General features: G+C 36.5%; 1 protein-coding gene across 14 annotated transcripts in view; it reads left to right on the top strand.

Moving 5' to 3' along the window:
- ZNF438 (zinc finger protein 438) overlaps positions 1–15,722 on the top strand; it is a 188,492-nt gene that overhangs the window by 43,519 nt on the left and 129,251 nt on the right. For 11 of the 14 annotated variants that reach the window (XM_063669733.1, XM_063669736.1, XM_054435303.2 and 8 more), the window contains exon 2: positions 4,192–4,249. The exons of 2 other annotated variants lie outside the window; for them this stretch is intronic. The gene's annotated coding sequence lies outside the window, so the exon portion shown is untranslated. Of the gene's footprint in view, positions 1–4,191; positions 4,250–11,119; positions 13,974–15,722 lie in introns of all 14 variants that reach the window. One more of the 14 variants, XM_063669734.1, reaches the window with a different exon arrangement.

Raw genomic sequence — 15,722 nt, 5'->3', positions numbered from 1 at the left:
TAAAAATAACATAAATATAATTCTCAGTAAAAGCTTACATACATTATTTAGTTTCTTAGCTATAATTTGTACTAATATATTTATTAGGTACAATAATTATTATCTTGTTATCTCTTTCTCTGGGGAACCCTGACTAATAATATACTACATAGGGGAGATTAGAAAGTATTAAGGAGCTCCACAGAATACAGCTCTCTGTATTTTCCTGGAAAAAAAATTTTAAAAACATGGTTGTATTTTATCTTTAATTGCTTCATAAAATTGTAGTCTTTTTCAGGTTGCATTTTGTGATTGCTACATTTGAAATTATTGATTTTTTCCAAGTTACTATTTTCTATATAAATTGTGATTTTTAAATTTGAGAATGTAATCTCTATGTCGATAATGAGGTACCTGGTAAGTTCAAAGCAAATTCTATTAAATTTTTATTTTGTAATAGTTTAATATGTAAATATTCTATCACATACATTTTCACAGCTACTGTTTTAAAAAAACAGTAAACTCTATTTACAGCACCTTTATTCAATAAAATTTTTATGACAAAGCTTGTCAAATAAATTGTGTCTGTTATGGAAATCTTTTAAACATCTTAACCAAATTTAGCTGCTGCTAAATTGTAGGCATTCTCAAGTTCATTTTATTCTAGTACATAATATAAACTTATTTAAGTAAAAAAGTAAGTTCGCCATAAAAATTAAATCTTGAATAAAAGATTTCTGTCTTAGTTTGGGCTGCTCTTTCAAAATACAACATACTGGGTGGCTTAAACAACAATTCATTTCTCCTGTTTTGGAAGGCTGGAAAATCAAAGATCAAGGCACCAGCAGATCAGTTTCTGGTGAGGGCCTGCTTCTTGGTTTGCAGACCTGCTTTGATCTTCTCATTATGTCCTCACATGGCCCTTCCTGGGTGTGTGCACTTGGATGGGGGGTGGTGGGTGGGGAGAGAGAGAGAGATCTGTTTCTTTTTATAACAGCATTAATCTCATCAGGAGGGCCCCACCAACATGACCTAATCTAACGCTAATTAAAGGCACTACCTCTGAATACCATCACATTGGGTATTAGGGCTTCAGCATAAGAATTTAAAGTGACACAAACGTTTAGTCCATAGCTATTTTCAACTGACTTTGAATGTAATGTTTGAATGAAAAATCCGTTAGATTTTGCAAAGTCTAAGCCTCAAAGAATTTTAAGATAGATAACAAAGAGAAAACATGGACTATCATGCTGCAATATTTTTTTTAAAATTCAGCATCAGCTTTGTCACAAATATTTTAGTTTTTTTTTTTTTTTTTTTTTGAGATGGGGGTATACTCTGTTGCCTAGGCTGAAGTGCAGTGGTGTGATCACAGCTTACTTCAGCCTTGACCACCCGAGCTCAAGCAATCCTCCCATCTCGTCCTCCCAAAATGTTGGGGTTACAGGTGTGAGCCACCACACCCAGCCTTAGTTCAATTTTTTTAACCCTGTGTGTGTGTATAAACGTTTGTAAATTTTGGTTGGTAGAATGTCACATCTTTTGTGGATTCAGTTGTGAAATATGTTTCCCCCAATTTTGATTGGTAATATATTGAAGTTTGGGGCACAGTTGTGAATTATATGTGAACCACAGCCAAGTCCAAGTTTATTTCTGTTTCATCATTTTTTTAAATTTAGTAAGAACATTGTTCTTTCTACGATGCTGTACTCAACCAAGGTTTGTAATTGTGTTATCACTGTAAAAACAAATAGAATTGACCCTTATTATTCACAGATTTTATTTTCATGAATTCGTCTGCTTACTACAGATTGAGCATCTCTGATCTAAAATCAGAAATGCTCTAAAATCCTAAACTTTTTGAGTGCCAACATGATGCTCAACACAATTCTCAAGGGTCATGCGCAAATGAAATACTCATTGGAGCATTTTGGATTTCAGATTTTTGGATTAGGGATACTCAATAAGTATATAATGCAAATGTTTCAAAATTTTTGAAAACTCCGAATTCAAAACACTTCCGACCCCAAACGTTTCAGGGTAAGGGATACTGAAACTATAAAATTTATTTGTAACTGCGAAATCAGTACTCATGACACTAGGCATTCAACTGAGTGCATGACTGCAAATGGTACAGAATGGTGAAAAATTTGGATTGCTCAACACATTCCTAGTTGACAAGCTGATTTCCTTCAGCTCTCATATGGTAAACAAATCTCCTTTTTGTGGTTTATATAGTGCCATGATTTTTGCTTTTTTAGGCTTCTTTGTGATTTCTGTGTTTAAAATGACTACCCAGTGTGGAACTGAAGTGCTGTATATGGCTCCTAAGTGCAAGAAGGCTGTGATGTGCCTTAAGGAGAAAATGCATATGATAGATAAACTTACAGTGCTGTTGGCTATGAGTTCAGTGTTAGTGACTCAACAATAAACAGCCATACATTGCTTAACAACAGGGTTAAATTCTGAGAAATGTATCATTAGGTGATTTTGTCATTGTGAAAATATCATAAGAGTGTACTGATATGAATCTATATAGCTTACTATACACATAGGCTATTTGGTATAGCCTCTTGTTCCTGGGCTACAAACCTGTACAGTGTGTTACTATACTGAATTCGTAGGCAATTGTAACACAATAGTAAATATTTATGTATCTAAACATAGAAAATGTACAGTGAAAATATAGCTTGATAATCTTGTGGGACCACCTCCATCATATATGCAGTCTGTTGTTGACTGACACATCATGCAGTGGATGACTATATATTAATAAGGTATCTTGAAACAGAAATATACATAAATTGAGGTTATGTTTGATCAGCTAATTAAAATGTAATCAGAGGCTCTCAGGAGCTCTCAGGAACCCAACCCTGAATTTCCCTTATGAGTAAACAGTTTGGTATTCCCTAAATCAGTGTTCATGGTGATTTCATAGAACTTAACTACTGTGAATAATGAGAACCAACAGTAATTTTGTCTTTGTTGTTGAACTTCTAAACTTATTTTTAAGTAGCAATTAAAGCAATGTCAGGTGTTTCATATTCTACAGAATGAACTTCCAAAAGCTTTACTTTGGTTTCATGAATTAGATGAAATCATCAAACCATTATTGGAATTAACTGATTTTTCTGGTTGGTACATCTCCTGATACTGACAGAAAGCTGCAACATTTAACTGTGAGTTTTTCTGTTAATGGAGACAACCAGATATCACTTTACTTTGATGATGTAAAAAAGACGCTTTAGAGTCAGAACTAAGTGCATTTTTTTAAAAGGTCGTTGGATCTAGATGAAAAGTCATGCTTTAGAGAATAATACGTAAAACACTTTCTCTGTCCTGTCTGCTTTCATTAAATCCGTGTCTTTAAGCTAGCCATGAGCAGGGAGCAGTATTCAATATTTCTTCTACCTTCATTCAAGACTGGAGGAGTTAGCTGTCCCTACCTGCTCCTGCCTAAGTACACTTTTTCTGCATGGTGCCTGGGTGCTGTCTTTAAGAATGAAGTATCAGTTACAGTACATTTAGAAATGGGTTACTGCTAGGTGTCTTAAAGATTTAACTACCTGTGAAATTGACAACTGGCTTCATTGCACATGCATCTCACACATGGTTCAATGAGATTATGGCAGAGCCTAAAAGTACAAATAAGTCCTAGCATATTTTAATGCTATCATTAAAAAAAATCATTAGAAAATGAAAAATCCAGGACAAATGGTAAATCTGTGGGACACTGGGCCAATGGCCGTAAATTGGGACTGTCTCAGGCAAACTGACACACTTTACCAGACGTGTCCTTTTAAAAATCTTCAGATCTCAAACTCTTGATTACTGTTTTCCTGTCAAAAAGGCTGTGCCCTGAATATGAATCACTTGTTTGTGACTATTTACTAATTTCCACAGTATTATGCACATGGAAAAGAATGTGAAGCATTCTTCTTAGCCAGTTTTATTCATTGTGGCATTTCTTTTTTTCTGGAACATTTTCTATTTATCTTAAAACTTTTATTAAATTTTGCATGCTTTCATTTTTAAACTAAAGACATGTAATCAACTGTGGAATTATTTTCTTCTACATTAGTTCTTTTATTATCTTAATAAAAATATACAGTAATTAAAAATGAAACTTGAAAAGAAGGCACCTTTTACATATATTTGATGACAATGGATTATCTGAATATGATTATAATAATACTTTGTATTCTGTTACAGAATTAATTAAAAGGATTTACGGTATATCTTATGACTCTACAGGAGCCTTGGGATATAGGTAAGTGACAAGCATTTTTTGAAGAGAGATTTCTGAAACATTAAGTAATTTGATCTCATAGGTTCCTGGCAAAGTAGACAGTGGGGCATATCTTACTTCAGCAATTACCTCTTTTCTCTTCAATATAACATTTGTAGAAATATCACATTTACATGAATCTTCATGTAACATTTCCCTAATAGCTAACAAATCATATTTTCCAGGGAATTTTAGGCTTATTTTCTATAATAATTACAATGAGGATATTGTTTATAAGACATAGAAGTGTGGCAGGTAGCAAAATTTAGAGCATTAAAAAAAATAATTAAATGCAATATGATACCCTGGGTTATACCTAGGAACTAAAGAAAGACATTAGTAGAAAAACAGGTGAAATATAAATGAAGTCTATATTTAATAGTAATCAATTAGAAATTAATCAATGTTAATTTCTTAGTTTTGACAAATGTCCCGTGGTTATGTAAGATGTTTAACTTTATGGAAAACTGGATGAAGGGTGTATAGGAACTCTATACTATTTTTGTATCTATCTTGTAAATCTAAAATTATTTCAAAATAAGTTTACTTGAAGCACAAAAGTCAGTTTATTGATTCAAAATGTATAATTTAGAAGTAGATTTTCTGGACCATGGTTTAAAAAAATAAAAGAATTAATTTAAAAAATCCAGATTACATAAAAACAATTCAAGGAAATACATGGCTATAGGTTTCATTTTTCAGTTTATAGGAAGTATGCAATTTTATTTTTTTAACATTGGTGATGTGCTTTGGATTTGTGTCCCTGCCCAAATCTCATGTCAAATTGTAATTTCCAGTGTTGGAGGGGGGGCCTGATGGAAGGTGATTGGATCATGGGGGCAAATTTCCTTCTTGCTGTTCTTGTGATAGTGAGTGAGTTCTCATGAGATCTGGTTGCTTAAAAGTGTGTAAACCTCCCCCTTCACACTCTTCCTCTTCAGCCATGTAAGATGTGCCTGCTTCCCCTTTGCCTTCCGCTGTGGTTGAAAGTTTCTTGAGGCCTCCCCAGCCATGCTTCCTGTGCAGCTCAAGGAACCATGAACCAATTAAACCTCTTTTCTTTATAAATTACCCAGTCTCAGATAGTTCATTATAACAGTGCAAGAAAGGACTGATACAATGGGCGTGGTGTTTGCGGACATCTCCTCGTACTTGGTTACAGGCTTTCTCTTTGATACTTTAAGCCACTTGTGTTCTTTGGTCCTTTTGTGTACCTTTTTCTGTTATTCCAAACAGGCCCTTTAAATGGTTCCCAGTACACTTCTTTTTCTTTTCTTTAGTGTATTTTTTAGAGACAAAAGTCCAATAATGTGACTCAGTGGTTTGGAGTTGAGACCCTGTTAGTGTAGTTTTGTTCAGTCACACTACTTGAGCTTCTAGGTCAAGTAGTAGACATGGTAGATGTATTGTTAGCGAGTACGAATAAAGATGAACATAACTCTTACATATCCATTTCTGTAATTGAGCTAAAATAATACAGAATCTATTGCTGTCAGATAATAGAAATTCTCAGTTTCTAAAATGGAGTCTAGCATGATAACTATTTTAAATTTCTATAAATATTAAAAGACTTATAAGAAGGAAACTTTGTAGTTTGCTGAAACTCTTATGTAACTTTTCATTAATAAAAGTAAAGTAGCCATGCGGGTCTTGTAGATGGTTTCCTGCTTCTGCTGACAAATTTAATGATTTTAGTTAAATTTCATAAAGGGAAATATAAATATATTATACTTAAAGGATATAGACACTTAAAACAACAGACTTATGCCTGAATAACTTTTGCAGAATAACTGTCCGGCTTGGAAATTTCTGTGTTGCTTGGTAGTCTTTAGCCAGAATTGGTGTTAACAGTCTCATGTTAATAGAATTAATAGACTTATAATCTATTTTTTAGTTGTTTAACATAATTGTGCTAACCTTGGTTGGGAAGTTGAGAAAAAGACAGGATGGCCGGGCGCAGTGGCTGACGCCTATAATCCCAGCACTTTGTGAGGCTGAGGCGGGTGGATCACGACCATCCTGGCTAACATGGAGAAACCCCATCTCTACTAAAAATACAAAAAATTAACCAGGCGTGGTGGCAGGTGCCTGTAGTCCCAGCTACTCAGGAGGCTGAGGCAGGAGAATGGCGTGAACCTGGGAGGCGAAGGTCGCAGTGAGCCGAGATCGCGCCACTGCACCCCAGCCTGAGTGACAGAGCGAGACTCCGTCTCAAAAATTAAAAAAAAAAAAAAAAGACAGGATGGTTTTCTCAAGCCAAGTTTAAATTACATTGATCATGTAATAGTTCACACAAAACAAGCAAACAAGAAAAACTTTTATTATTCTGTGCTAGAAGAGCATTAAAAGTGTTGTTTTAGGGACATGCTTACCATTTAGCTGATTGTAATTTGTGGTCATCAAAGTGTAAATAAGAATAGCTAGTATATATTGAACTTTTTTTTTTTTTTTTTGAGATGGAGTCTCGCTCTGTCACCCATGCTGGAGTGCAATGGCGCAATCTTGGCTCGCTGCAACCTCCACCTCCCGGGTTCAAGTAATTCTCCTGCCTCAGCATCCTGAGCAGCTGGGATTACAGGTGCATGCCACCACGCCCAGCTAATTTTTTTGTATTTTTAGTAGAGACATGGTTTCACCATGTTGGTCAGGCTGGTCTCGAACTCCTGATCTCATGATCCACCTGCCTCGGCCTCCCAAAGTGCTGGGATTACAGGTGTGAGCCATCACGCCCGGCCTGAACATTTTCTATGTATCAGGCACTTTACATTATCTCATATAATCTTCATAATTACCTATGAGATAAGTTGGAATTCCCTTTACAGATGAGGCTGAGAGAGAACAGCTGTCTCCAGTCTAATTCTGAGATGGGGAGGCGGACAGAACAAGTGCCTATTATGTACAGTACCTACTGTTTGTTCATGATATAAGCAGCTCCCAGGAAATGCCATCATGCTTCCGTAAACACGTAGTAAACTTCAGATTACTTCAGCTTTTCTAGGTAAGAATATCTGATCACACTGGTTGACCTAGAGTGGATTCTCCTGGGGTGAGCAGCCTGGAGTAAGGACTTGTGTATCTTGTCTAGCTTTGCTCTGGCTCATTCTGCAGTCCCCTAACATGTCAGTTGTTCCCTGTCACCTGATTAATTGCTGAACACTCATTCATTGTGTGCTTCGTTGATCACATGCCAAGAACTTTTGGCAGCTCTGGGGAACACGCTCTCCACGTGCCTCCTGGTAACTGTTGGACAACTAGAAGTTCCTAGCTGTTGTGAGAACTCTGATCCAGAAACTGCAACACATGCCAGAGACCAGGGATGGGGTAGTTGAGCAGATGACATGTGAAATGTAGCTATTCAGATTGTTAGTTGGTCAGGAGTCAGAAATAGAGTAGGCATGTGACTCTAAAAAGTGGTTTTTGAAGAGGATTATGATGGTTGGCTATGGACTTCATAGTTTGTAGACATAAAATAATTCTAACTTCTTTTTGAGGAAGAGTCATAAAAGTACAAAATCTCCTTTGCTATCTTCTCTTCTTTATGGTCTCTAAAAGTTGACATTTCTCAGGGCTCAGTCCTTAGCCTTCTGTATTTATTTTCCACACGATCTCATGTGATCCCGTGTTTTAAATGCCATCTGTTCTCCCAAATTTACAATTTCTTTACTTTGGTCTCTCCCATGAGTTCTAGACTTATTTTTATGTCTTTTCAACATCTCCATTTTGGAGTCTAATAAACATTTCAAACTTAGTATGTCTAAAATGTAAATCTTGAACTTTTCTCCCTGGGTAAATGATATACCCAGTTGTTCCAGGCCAAAAACTCAAAGTCATGTGTGACTTTTTATTCCATATCCCACATCCAGTCCATTAGTAAGGCTTATATGCCTGCCTTTCAAAATGTATCCCAAATTACCCCTACTGCACTCCTCACCCTTACTGCCCTATTGTAAGTCACTGTCATAAAGTCACCTAGGTGATAATATCGTCTTCTAACTGGCCTTCCTTATCTCCTCATTGTATCTCTCCAGTCAGTCCTCCATATAGGAGTAAAAGGTGTTTTTTTTTTGTTTTTTTTTTTTTAATGTTAAACAGTTTCTGTCATTCCTCTGTTCAGAACCCTTCAGTGGCTACCCAGCACACACAGGATGAAACGTTGTCTCACATGTTCTAACAGGCCTGCTGACTTTATCTCCTGTCACTCACTGTCTTGCTCACTCTCTTCTAGCCACACTTGCCTTCTTGCTATTCCTTAGATACTCCCAAGTCTATTTGTAATCAGCTAACTTCCCCCGGTTCCGTGATCCCACACCCCTCACTCCAACCAGTTTAGCCTGGTACCAGTGGAGGTAGATTTAGAGAGAAGAAAAGTGCATATCCAAGACTCTCTAGCACATGTAGCAGTAGAGTCACAATAAAAATATTACAGCTTTAGCATTCCTAGTTTCGGTAATTTGGATTGCTTTCAAGAATAAGAAGGACTGGATTTAGAGCTACAGAAAGTCATAGATAGAATCAATGGGGAAAAGTTACAGAGAGAGATTTCTCCTCAGTTTAAAGAGTGCTACAAAGAGACTTAGATTCCCACACAGTAATAGTGGGAGACTTTAACACCCCACCATCAATATTAGATCAATGAGACAGAAAATTAACAAGGATATCCAGGACTTGAACTCAGCTCTGGACCAAGCGGTCCAGATCTGTCAAAGATCAGATGGTTGTAGATGCATGATGTTATTTCTGAGGCCTCTGTTCTGTTCCATTGGTCTGTATATCTGTTTTGGTACCAGTACCATACTGTTTTGGTTACTGTAGCCTTGTAGTATAGTTTGAAGTCAGGTAGTGTGATGCCTCCAGCTTTGTTCTTTTTGCTTAGGATTGTCTTGGCTATGCAGGCTCTTTTTTGGTTCCATATGCAGTTTAAAGTAGTTTTATCCAGTTTTGTGAAGAAAGACAGTGGTAGCTTGATGGAGATAGCATTGAATCTATAAATTACTTTGGGCAGTATGGCCATTTCCGTGATATTGGTTCTTCCTACCCATGAGCATGGAATGAAAACTGAAATAACTTTTTGTCCCGTAAGCTGCAGGAAGGATATCGTGTTAGCAGGCATGAAAACAACATTAATGTCCTTGTACATCTCCATTAGAGCTGTTGGGTGACTAGGTGCATTTTCATTGAGCAATAATATTTTGAAAGGAATCTTTTTCTCTGAACAGTGACTCTCAACAGTGGGCTTAAACTATTCAGCAAACCATACTGTAAAGAGACATGCTGTCATCCAGGCTTTGTTGTTCCATTTACAGAGTAGAGTAGATTTAGCATAATTATTCATGGCCCTAGCATAATTCTTAATGGCCTCAATGCAAATGAAACAGCCTTATATTCGAAGACAATATCATATAAGACTTTCATAGCTAGAGAGGGAGAGTCAATGCTTGGCTTCAAAGCTTCAAAGGAGAAGCTGACTCTCTTGCTAGGGGCTAATGCAGCTGGTGACTTGAAGTTGAAGCCAATGTTCATTTACCATTTTGAAAATAATACACACTAGAAATATGGATAAACTTCAAAAACATTATACTGAGTAAAATAAGCCAGATACAGAGCACCACAACTGATTCCATTTACTGCTCTAGGTTAGTATATCAGAAGTGTGAGAAAAGATAAATTTACTGTATGGTGACAAACAGTGGACAAGTTGTTGCATGCAGCTAAGGGTGGGTTGTGATTGATCTGGAGGCAGTACAAGGGAACTTTTTGGATTACTGGTTGTGTTCTATATCTTGATTCTGGTGGTGATTATATAGAGATATAAATCTGTCCAAGCCCACTGAAAAGCACACTTAAAATTTATATATTTTATTGTATGTAAACTACTATCTCAGTAACAATGCTTAAAAAAACCCTGGTACACAAATTTTGAAAGTTATTTTACTAACAAAAGATTAACTTCTGTCTAATGTCAGAAGACCTTTGTATAATGCTAAAACTTAGTCACCCTGAAAAATCCATTTAGATAAATCAGTGTATACAATATACATAAAAAATATATGATTTAAAAGTCCTTAAATAAGGAAAGAGAGTAGATGAATTCTCAATATACTTTCTAGTCTGTGGTTTGATGTATTGGAATCCTCAGAATGAACTGATGTACATTTCCATGTTTGGTAGTACCCTTGACACTAAGAAGCAGCCAGATAAAATGAAATAATTACAACCTGTTCTTGGTTCTGCTTTCGTGTTCTCAACTTCTTGAGTTGAATTTTATTTCATGTTTTTTAACTAGAAAAACTGGTTAGAAGACATACCAACATACCAGTGTCCCTTAGAATCTTTTTTTTTTTTTTTTTTTTTTGGAGACAGAGTCTCACTCTGTCACCCAGCCTGGAGTGTAGTGGCACGATCTCGGTGCACTGCAACCTCTGCCTCCCAAGTTCAAGCAGTTCTCTGCCTCAGCCTCCTGAGTAGCTGGGACTACAGGTGCCCACCACCATGCCTGGCTAGTTTTTGTATTTTTAGTAGAAATGGGGTTTCACCATATTGGCCAGGCTAGTCTCGAACTCCTGATCTTGTAATCCGCTAGCCTCGGCCTCCCAAAGTGTTGGTATTACAGGCGTGAGCCACCATGCCAGGCCCAGAGTCTATTCCTTCTTTTAGGAATGGATCCCCTAGAGTTTAGCTAAGCACATGGCTGCCTATCTAGAAACTGTGCTTCTCTGCTTCTTTTACAGCAATATGTGGCTGTGTGACTAATGAGAGGTTAATGGTAATGTGTGTAAGATCACCTCCGTTAAGACAAGCCACTTACCCTAGACTTTCTTTTTTCCTTTTCTGATGGCTGGGATGTTACACCAGTTACAGTAGCCATCTTAGTTGGAAACTACTTTGGAAACCACGTGGAAGATGGCAGAGCCAGCCTGGGTCCACAGATGATCTTGTGAAACACACCTTCCCCTGTCACCCCGTATTTTGGCATGAAAAAGAATTTCTTTCTCACTTGACCTACTTTTGAGTCTCTTTGTTACGGCAGAAAGTTTATATGCTAATATAAAATGGAAAACATTTCAGAGTTTTAAGTTTTTCTTCATACTGTTTGGTTATATTCTCTATATATTGGTATGGTATTCTCAATTAAAGTAGTTTTTAAAATACATATGATTACATGCCAAGAGTTCCTTTTTGATTAATTATTTAAGAGAATGTTTTGCAAATTTCCAAGTTACTTTTAAGCTTTTGATACTAATAATAGAATGATGTTAATATATGGCATTCTGCTTTTCTAGATTTTTATGGTTGTATTTCTGGGCTAGCCTATGATCAGTTTTCGTAAAGTTACACAGACCTTTGTAAATAAGTTTTCTTTATGAGATACCTAAATACCTATTATGTTGTTGAACTTTATTATTTTTTTGTCTGATCTCTCAAAGGCTTAAAGTTGTAAATCACTGATTTCTTCCATTAATTTTAATTATTTATAGTTCTATAAGTTTTTATTTTGGTGTATGTGTTAATGTGTTATTTACTGTCAACATCTCAATTGAAGATTATACCTTTTATCAGAGTAATATGACTTTTTTTTTTCATTAAATAAAGGGTCTTGCTTTGTCACCAAGGCTGGAGTGCAGAGGCACGATCATAGCTCATTGCACCTTCCAAACTCTAGGGCTCAAGTGGGCAGTCCTCCTGGCTAGCTGGGACTATAGGTGTGCCACTGCACCTGGCTAATTTTTCTTTTTAATTTTTTGTAGAGACAGGGCCTTGCTATATTGCCCAGGCTGGTCTTGAACTTATGGCCTCAAGCGATCCTTCTGGCCTAGCCTCCCAAAGTGCTGGGATTACAGGTGTGTGCCACTGCACCCAGCCATGACTTTCTGATTTATGACTTGTGTTTTGTTTTAGCTGACATTGATATTGCTACCTTAGTTTATATTTCTCCATAAATCTGTGCTTCCTGTTATATTTACACTTTCTTTGTCATTACTTTTAGATATGTTTCCTAAAAGTAGAACATACTTGGATTTCATTTTTTATCCTAAAAAGAACTTTGTCTCTTAACAAATATTTAATGCATTTAAATTTGTTTCCAAATTGTTCTAATTGGCTTTATTGATCTTCTTTTCATCTTTTTGTTTGAAATTCTTCCGTGTTTTCATTGTGTTTTGATTTAAAGTTTTATGTTTAATTTGGTTTTCATTTTTAACTTATTGTGCTTCTAAGGCTTTGAAGTCTAAGGATTATTTTAAAGATTTTTTTTAACTTTAAATTTATATGATACCTATCATTAACAGTTAAGAATAGGATGGTATCTCTTGATAAATGAGAAATTTAATATGTTTTTACTTATCTGCTTCTCTGTTTTCATTAATATGATCTAAGATTTTTAACTCAGACTGTTACTAAATTATAATTTTAAATAATTTATGCACAATTTATTTTATTAACTTTTATATGGGCATAAAGAATATGAAAACCCTAAGTTGTCACAACCTTAATTTCTACTTTTTCAAGTATTTATCAAAAGGAATCTTAAACCATCAAAATTATACTCTGATATCCTATTACTTATTATTTTCTTGATTTATTTTCATATTATAGCTTTAAAAAATACTGTTTTCGTTTTTTCTGTTGCCCACATTCAAATTATTTCTTTGCTCATTAGATTAGGAGAAAAGAAGTAGAAATAGTCAGATTTGAAATTAAGATACCAAATTATGTATTTGGTATTTTCTATAGCAAAGTCTAAGGTCTGGAACATGTTTAGGATTATTGGATTAACGGATTTTATGGTGATGGGTTTTATGGGGAGAATTACCAGTTATTTAGTAGCTTGTAAGCTTGTGTTCTAAGATGTCCCTGTCAATTACTGCATCAGGTAACACAGGGCCTGGCACTTAGATTCTCATTAGTATTTGTTCAGTGACAGAAGCTGTCCTCTGTTACTTTCGAGTCTCTAAAACTGTTTTCCTCATCTTGAATGTGCCTAGTCATCTGACCTCCTCTCAAATGGGCACCAACTTCATTCTCTCTATATAATAAGGGACCTTGTATGGGGCTTTCCTAGTTTTTTTCAGAACATGCTTGAGGACCATTTAGGGAAGCAGGGTCTTAGAGGACATTCAGTCTTGTCTTGGAAACAGTGGGGAAGAACTCTGTAGCAGTTGCTAGGGGTAATATTATATCTTTAAGAAAACAATGCTGTCACTAAGTTACTTTTAGACATGGAAGGCTTCTCTTTAATTTTTTTTTCTTTTTTAGTGGATGATTATGTAGCTAGACTACCAAGAGGTAGGGAGTGAAGTAAAGCTGAGAACAGCCTCTCCAGGATTATCAGGTCAGGGTGAAGTTCTTGGCAAGAGACTCGATTTAGTGTGGTATTCTGGAAGGCACATGGGCTGAGGAGGCAGGAGACCTTTATTCTAATTTTGGTTCTCTGTTCCTGTTTCTAACTGTGGCAAACCATTTAACTTTTGTGAGTCTCAGACTAGATTTATTAAATGAGGAATCTGACTCAAAGATCCTTTCTAACTTTAAAATTCTGTGTCTGACCGGAGGACCAGGGTAGAACAAGGAGGTTTCTACTCGATAGAATTTTTATTTTTAATTTCATTTTGTGCAGTCAAGAGGAATAAACCATTTACTGCTTTGAACAGGAGGATTAGAAGAAGGAATCATATGTGGCTCACATGTTTATGTTCTGACTTCGTATTAGGTAAGTGACATGACGCATGTTGCAGTCAATTGTCCCTATTGTAACACATGGAAATAATCTGGTACTAGAATGACTCAGAGGAATGTTTGTTGTTGTTGTCGCTTGTTCTGTTTTTGTTTTCTTGAAACAAGATTTTACTCCATCACCCAGGCTAGAGTGCACTAGCTTGATGATAGCTTACTGCAGCCTTGAACTCACAGGCTAAAGCGATCCTCCCACCTCAGTCCCCTGAGTAGCTGGGACTACAGGCGTGCATCACCAGCCTCGGCTGATTTTTTTATAGAGACGGCGTCTCCCTGTCTTACACAGGCTGGTTTCAAACTTTTGGTCTCAAGCAATCCTCCTGCCTTGGCCTCCCAAAATGTTGGGATTATAGGCCTGAGCACCTGCACCTAGCCGGGAATGTTAAATCACCATTTTTTCCTTGGAGAAAACTTGACAAAACTATTTATCTAGATTCCCAGAAGGTTATCACCTTTTCCACTGGGATATGTGTGTGTCTCAAAATTGAGGGTACTGGGAGTAGGCCTGTTGTGTGCTACCAATCAGCCATCAGGCTGCAGGTCACACTGAACATCTTTCATTGAACTCCTGAGTGGTGAAACGGCTGCTAGCACTAAAGCTGTGTTTCACAAGGGCAGTAACAGCATGCCGCCCTAGCTAGCTATCTGTTGTAAGTTGAGCTGGGCATGGTCACACGCAGGGTGGGCAGAGAGAGTTTTCAAATAATGAACATGTCACAGTTGTGAAAGAGCTGGGAACGAGTGCTGACTGAATAAAATCTATGCAGCAAAGGGTGACTCTTTTTGAAGAAAGACTTTGTTCTGCCTGGATTCTGGAGGAAGAGCCACCAGAACAGCACAGAAAAGACTGGACAGTGGGCTTTGGTTGCTTTTCTTATCTGTAGTCATCACATTGAGGACTAAAAAATAGTTGAAAAGGTTTATTTCCCTCTCTATCAAGAGCTTCCAGGGGTGGGAGAGAGTTGTTTCATTTCAGAAATGTGTTTTGTTTTAGTAAACACATATCATGAATTGAATAAATGCAAATAAAATTCAAAATAAATTAGAAACTTGAATTTAAAAATGTATGTGATAGGCTTTTAAGTGCCACTGTATGGTAGGCTCTGGTAGGGATGCAGAGATCAACATTCAGTAAAGTCTGCCCTCAGGAACTTGGGTGAGGCCAACAGATAAATGGCTAATATTTATTATGTTTCATTCAGTTTTTGTGGAGCATCTGCTCTATGCAAGGCAACAGGACTTACAAAGTAAGGCAGAGAAGATTGAGTCTCTGTTCTCAAGGCATTTATAGTCCGGAGGGATATGAATAAATAGGTAGCTAGAGTACTAGGTACATGAGGGCACACAGGGGAGAATAATAGAATGTGTGGGATTGACTGTTCTGAGATTAGAGTGAGGCAGCCTCAAGATGCCTATACTTTCAGATTTCTAGAGTCTTTAAGTCTTCTAGAACTACAGCATTAACTACTGGAGGAAACATTATTGTATGTTTTTGTAGGTATAGCTGCTTTATATTAATGAGTCCATAGCTGAGCATCAGGAAGGAAAAAAAAATTGTTGATACATGTGCTTTCTGTATTCAGCTGATGATGAAGAAGATGATGATGATGATTGAATTGCCCTCTACTAGCTACAAATTATATCTAGAATTTTAAATTTGAAATTAAAGGGAGACACCTTTTGATCAAACATTGTTCCCTATTAAATTACAGTAAAAGTCTTTCTT

This window comes from Pongo pygmaeus, chromosome 8 (genome assembly GCF_028885625.2).
Source record: "Pongo pygmaeus isolate AG05252 chromosome 8, NHGRI_mPonPyg2-v2.0_pri, whole genome shotgun sequence".
Taxonomy (NCBI): domain Eukaryota; kingdom Metazoa; phylum Chordata; class Mammalia; order Primates; family Hominidae; genus Pongo; species Pongo pygmaeus.
This window is presented reverse-complemented; position numbering and strand designations above follow the sequence as displayed.